This window comes from Macaca thibetana, chromosome X (assembly GCF_024542745.1).
Source record: "Macaca thibetana thibetana isolate TM-01 chromosome X, ASM2454274v1, whole genome shotgun sequence".
Lineage (NCBI taxonomy): Eukaryota > Metazoa > Chordata > Mammalia > Primates > Cercopithecidae > Macaca > Macaca thibetana.
The window spans coordinates 22098158-22105101 of record NC_065598.1 but is presented as its reverse complement, the minus strand read 5'-3'; the positions used below and the strand labels follow the sequence as shown (position 1 = coordinate 22105101).

Here is a 6944-nt window from a genome sequence, read left to right as displayed (position 1 = left end):
GTTCAGATTTAAATAAAGCCTGTAAAGCAGAAGTAGTAAACAAGCCTGGGTACTAAAGTTAAATATTACAGAGGTAGTAAAATAAGTCTGAGGTAAATTCATGTATTTAATTCTTATCTATTTTGCCCATACAGTTACGCTGATATTTCATTCCCACCAACTTAAAATTTGTAACCATAATGGAGAATCTTTTTTCTGTATTTGAAAGAAGTTTACTGAGCAAATTGGTATAAATATGATTTCAAGGATAACTATTTAAGAGAATATTTATTTATATGTACCGTTAATCAACATGTCCCCTTCCATACCCCATGTGCCCTTTGACTAATTATCTCCAACTCATCCTTCGGGTCACAATTCAAGTATTATGTTCTCATACCTGGTTTCTGACAACAGATAAAATCCTTACTAGATGCTCTTATAGTACATGTACGACTTGTTTGTAGTATTTGCCACTGTGTCCAATTTATAGTGATTTTTGTGATTATATCTAACATAATTTTCCTCTGCTAAACTCTATAGGATGTGGACTGTGGGCCATGTATGTTGTACTTACCTTTGCTTTTCTAATGACAAGTTCAGTACTTGCTTGATTTTGCATTTTTACTTTGCTTTCAGTTATTGCTGAATAACTGAATAAATTAGAAGTATATATTACATATAAAAAGTTGACATGTGAATTATGAATCAGTCTCATCAATTTGTTAAAGAATCTTTTACCAAGTACTCTTTTTTGAGTAAACTTTTACCCTTGTTACAGTTAGCATATCTTTGTAACACCATTAAGGAAGCATTGATTTTACTGTGGTAAATAGTTTTCTATTTCAAATAGACTTGGCTGAGTTATTTTGATTAGCTTAATTAAAAAATACAAGATTCTAATAAGAGACTTTATTACTTGCTAAAGGCATTGTGAGCTATTATTAAAATAAATACAATTGACATGAAAGATAAGTTTTGTGAAACAATTCTTTGTAAGAATTTTACATTTTTACTTGGCTATATATGAACAAAATGGCCCATATCATACAGAAAAATCTCTTTAAAATAATAGACTATAATTTGAAAAATGAAATTTTGTCAGAACACATATTTGAACTAATATTTTAAAATTTAAAATTTGTAAAAAGCCTACGTTTGAGAAAGCTATAGTAATTATACACAAGTAGGGACATTAAAATTCATCCATAATCATCATTATTTGAGCCAGACAAAGGCTGTTGCAAATTGGAATATCTAAGTTCAAAATTTAGGACATGCAGGTATGATTTGACAGGTTGAGTTTACATATTTAGATAAATACAACATAGTATTATTTAAACAAAATTCCTTGGCCACAGGAAGGATTGCATTTCAAGAGTCCAATATGATGCAGAGATTAAAACATTTTTCCAGTCTTGAGATGCTTCTGCTCCCTGAGTGGAACTTTCTCTGTCATGGTAATATTTCCTACAGTTTCTTTTTGAGGGAAAAAAAATGCTAAATGCTATCAATTTTCAGACTGTCCCACACTTAAACTTGTATCAAGACATTCAGGAACATAACACGAGTAAAGATGAGAGAAATTGTGAGAAAAAAAATTTTGAAGAATAAGATGATGGTGACTTATAATTTGATAGTTCCTCTAAGCTTGGCTGAGCACCCTCTGGGGTTATCTTGTACATCCTAATCTTGTGGACTGAGTACCTTCTTGTGTATGAATTCCCACATTAAAGGAGCTCTTCTCATAGAGAATTCTTCCATGTTTTCATGATCTGAACCCAGTTACAATGTTTTCATCACTTGCCGTCTAACACTTAGGTTAAACTTTTCTGTCATGCTTATTCCAAGCAAAAATCTTTTGACGATGCGATCCTCTAGTGAATGGAAGGAGAGGGCAACAAGGCGACCACCAGGTCTCCGAAACTTCTGAACTGTCTTCAGTCCTGTGTAGAGTTCATTGAGTTCATTGTTCACAAATATGCGAAGAGCCTGGAAAGTCTTGGTGGCAATATGAGTAGATCGCTGTAGCAAGTCTTTTCCTGCATAAATAGCAGAGGGAGGAATTGCTCCTGCAATGATGCTGGCAAGCTGCTCAGTTCTGGTGATGGGGTAGGTGCTGCGTGCTGGAGCGATTTTCTTGGCATGCTTCTCCTCCCCATATTTTCTTAGGATAGATGCAAGTGCCAGATGATCTAAAGCATTCCCAACATTAGCAGCAGTGGGCATGTCAAGGTACCTGCCAGCATCCATCCTCATGTCTAAGGGGCCGTCTTTCTGAAGGGAAAAACCTCTTTTGGGAGTATCAAGTTGCATGGAGGAACACCCAAGATCCATAAGAACTCCATCAAAAGTCCCTGGCTGCACTTCAGTTTTCATTAATAAGGCTTCATCCTGGCTGAACTGGCCCAGCATATCTCAGATTTGTTTAGGATACAACTCTGAAAGATGTTCAGCTAATACATAAGCTGTTGTGTCTCTGTCCAAGGCATACAGAACAATATCAATATCTGACTCCTTCTGTAGAATGGCTTTTATGCGCCCTCCTGAACCAAATGTCATATCTGGAAAAGCCTGTCCTTTTTGTGGTGACCAACAATGAACAACTTCATCCACCATTTCTGGAATATGTAATTTAGCCATAGTTTCAAAATCTCTATCTTGAGATCTGTTTAAATCCCGGGCTTGAGTTTGATCTGTTTGCTCCTGGGCTTCATATTCTTTATATTATTCTGCTGCAGTGTGTATGCTTTCTGGCCAGACACCTAAATTAGGTATGCCAGGTTCCAACCAACATGAAAGATATTCTTTATACATTCCACAAAAATATGGATATTGAAGCATTCTGTAGGTCAACAAATCTGAATCACGAAGACTTCTCATTTGGCCTCTAATTTGGGCCAGCGACTACCACTACAGTGCCTGAGAGCCTGAATTTGCCCACTTTAAAGTTTGTTTTGTATGATATAAGAATAGCTACCCCTGGTTGCTTTTGGTGTCCATTTGCATGAAATCCCTTTTTCTACCCCTTTACTTTAAGTTTATGTGAGTCCTTATGTGTTAGGTGAGTCTCCCGAGGTAGCAGATGGTTGGTGAGTTCTTATCCATTCTGCAGTTCTGTGTCTTTTAAGTGGAGCATTTAGGCCATTTACATTCAATGATAGTGTTGAAATGTGAAGTACCATTGCTTCCATTGTGCTCTTTGTTGCCTGTGTACTTTGGTTTTTTGTTTTTTGTTTTTTGCTTTTATATTTTCATTTTATAAGCCCTGTGTTATTTATGCTTTAAAGAGGTTCTGTCTTGATGTGTTTACAGGATTTGTTTCAAGATATAGAACTGCTTTTAGCAGTTCTTGTAGTGGTGGTTTGGTAATGGTGAATTCTCTCAGCATTTGTTTGTCTGAAAACGACTGTATCTTTCCTCCATGTACATTACTCAGTTTCACTGGATACATAATTTTTGGCTGATACTTGTTTTGTTTGAGGAAGCTGAAGATAGGTCCCCAATCCCTTCTTGCTTATTAAGTTTCTGCTGAGAAATCTGCTGTTAATCTGATAGGATTTCCTTTACAGGTTACCTGGTGCTTCTGTCTCACAGCTCTAGATTCTTTCCTTCGTCTTAAATTTGGATAACCTGATGACAGTGTGCCCAGGTGAAGATATCTTTGTGCTTCTTGTATTTGGATGTCTAGGTCTCTTGCAAGGCCAGGGAAGTTTTCCTTGATTATTCCCCCAAATATGTTTTTCAGGCTTTCAGAATTCTCTTCTTTCTCAGGTACATCGATTGTTCTTAGGTTTGGTCATTTAACATAATCCCAGACTTCTTGGAGGCTTTGTTCATATTTTCTTACTCTATTTTCTTTGTTGGATTGGGTTAATTCGAAGATCTTGTCTTCAAGCTCTGAATTTATTTGTTCTACTTGTTCAGTTCTATTACTGAGACTTTCCAGAGCATTTTGCATTTCTAAAAGTGTGTCAACAGTTTTCTGAATTTTTATTTTTTATTTTTCCTTAAGCTGTCTATTTCCATGAATATTTCTCCCTTTACTTCTTGTATCATTTTTTGGATTTCCTTGCTTTGGGCTTCACCTTTCTCTGGTCCCTCCCTAATTAGCTTAATAACTAACCTCCTGAATTCTTTCTGGAATTCAGGAACATGTTTTCTGGTTCCTTCTCATTTGGGTAGGCTCTGTCAGAGGGAAGGTCTAGGGCTGAAGGCTGTTGTTCAGATTCTTTTGTCCCATGGGGTGTTCCCTTGATGTAGTACTCTCTCTCTTTTCCTATAGATGTGGCTTCCTGTGAACTGAACTGCAGTGATTGTTGTCTCTCTTCTGGGTCTAGCCAGCCAGCAAGTCTACCTGACTCCGGGCTGGTACCAGGGTTTGTCTGCACAGAATCCTGTGATGCGAACCGTCTATGGATCTCTCAGCCAGCACCTGTTCCAGTGGAGGTGGTGGAGGGTGTAAATGGACTCCGTGAGGTTCCTTAGCTTTAGTGGTTTAATGCTCTATTTTTGTGCTGGTTGGCCTCCTGCCAGGAGGTGGCGCTTTCCAGAAAGCATCAGCTGTAGTAGTGTGGAGAGGAACCAGCAGTAGTTGGGGCCCTAGAACTCCCAAGATTATGTGCCCTTTGCTTTCCACTACCAGGGTGGATAGGGAAGGATCATCATGTAGAGGCAGGGCTAGGCGTGTCTGAGCTCAGACTCTCCTTGGGTGGGTCTTGCTGCAGCTGCTGTGGGGGAAGGGGGTTAGATCCCCAGGCCACTGGAGTTGTGTACCTAGGAGGACTATGGCTGCCTCTGCTGAGTCATGCAGGTTATCAGGGATGTGGGGGAAAGCCAACAGTCACAGGCCTCATGCAGCTCCCAAGCAAACTGAAGGGCCAGTCTCACTCCCACTGTACCCCCCACCAACAGCCCCAAGTCTGTTTCCAGGTGGAGGGCAAGATGGGTTTGAAAACTTGCCCCAGGCTATCTGCCTCCCAGCTGTGAGAGAAAAAGGCTTTAGTTCTTCCTCTGCCTGTGAAGTCTGCATACCCAATTTGTGCCCTGCCCCGAATTCTGGCCAGGAGGCTTCTCGTCTCATTCAAATTGTTACAAAGTTCAGCTAGGGAATTCTTTCCCCCTGTGGAGTTTTACCCCCTGTTCCTCTGGCCACCCTCCCAATGGATCCCTGTGGTGCCAGGCAGGAATGGGCTGCTTGGGGACCCAGTGAGCTCCCAGGGCCTTTCTGCTGCTTCCTCTACCCTTGTATTTCACTCCTCTCTCTAACTTGACTCAGCTCCAGGTAAAGTCGGAAACTTCTCCTGCAAACAGATCTTCAGCTTCTCCAGTGGGGGTGTGTATTTGGGAGAGGCAGTCTCCCTTTCCCATCTCCACAACTGGGGCGCTCACAGTATTTGGGGGTGTCTCTCGGGCCCTGCAGGAGCAGTCCATTTTCCTTCAGAGGGTCTATGGGTCTTCTTGGGATTGCTGGTTTCTTCTTGCAGTGGATCTGGAGCTAAAATTCACAATGCAAGCCTCCACATGCTGGTATGTCTGGAGCTGCAGTCTAGTCCTGCCTCCCGTCTGCCATGATCCCCTGAATCCTCAAGAAAGAATTTAGTATCAATTATTGGCCTACAGTATAAACTCCTTGAGATCAGAGACAACCTTTTTGTTCTCAATGTCTAGCACCTAATGTTAATCCTCTCAATTATTCTTAAACTATTGAATGGGATATGATGCCTCTCCTAAGGATCTTTGCAATTAAAACCTTATCTCTAAATAGAATGAAAGATTTAATCTCCTAATAAAGACATTACAAGGGAAGTGGGGCATAGAAGGTATTTTTTGCAGAACATCCTTCCAGTATTCCTGAAAAAAATATCACATTGGTTGACTTTCTTGTCTGAACATGAAGCAGGTTAGAGTGCTGGAAGCAGATCTGGTGAGAGGAACCCATCAATCCTCCTCCCCTGAGAGGTGAGCATTGGCAGTAAAGAGATGGGCACATTCAAATGGTATGAGTTTAACGAAGGACTATTAAAAGGAACCCAACAATAGATAATCAAGTATTCTGGGAATAGCATATAAAGGAGCTGTTACGACTCTCATGCCTGAAAAGACAAGGGCACAGGCAATCTAACAGGAGTTGTAGCCTTCAGTAGAGGCAGCCAACCCACAGTGACTGGGCAGGGAGGGAGATGAGGGAATAAAAACCCTGATCTCATTCTCCTCTCCTCCTACCTACCTAGCTCTTCCTGGGGCTTCACTGACCAAAATCAACTAGGAGCTAAAAAGTAAGGGAACCCATAGGAGCAGACCAATAAGAATCAACCTGCTAGGACAGAGCAGGATGGAAAAAAGCAGAAGGTGGACCTGGAGTGGCAGATGGAAAGGATCCAGCCTTCTACTGAAATAGCTCGCTGACAAGCATGACAACTTCCATGCAAGCTTTGGCAGGACAAGCCCAGTTCTGACCCCTGATTCCAAAATCTGTTCACCTCTGGTCTCCACAGGTCTGCCGTCATGAGAGTAAGAGCAAGAGTCACCATACCTAGGAGAAAATTATCAGAGTTTAATGTTTATTTCAAAGCCACAAAAAAGCACCTCTACTGTATCCAAGCTTTGCCTGAGGTGGGAAATGTTGTATTTTAAAGCCTTGATTTAAGTAAGAAAGTCTCTCCACTCCCAAAACTGAATGATGTGGATGGCTGATTCCACGGTCCTGCCCACAGCCCAGTCACATCTCAACCCACCTGAAAGTTTCCAAGCTCTTTAAAATGACCACGTCTGCTGGGTTCCAGGTCTATAGGCTCCTTTCTGTGAAGACAAAAGAACTTAGCTGTCTTGTAAGATTGGAATAATCTTTTGAAGCAGCAGCATTCTGGTGGAGAACAATAACTTCCCATAGCTTCTTGCAAGTGCAGCTTGCTGGAAAGAAATAGTGTTCCCCACCCGCCCGCACCCCCCGCCCCCTGCCCAGA

The 6944-nt window shown here is 41.1% G+C and overlaps 1 pseudogene; it reads right to left on the bottom strand.

The window, feature by feature from the left end:
• Positions 1-1545: 1545 nt before the first annotated feature.
• On the bottom strand, positions 1546-2823 carry LOC126946720 (12S rRNA N4-methylcytidine (m4C) methyltransferase-like; annotated as a pseudogene).
• Between the last annotated feature and the right edge of the window lie 4121 nt (positions 2824-6944).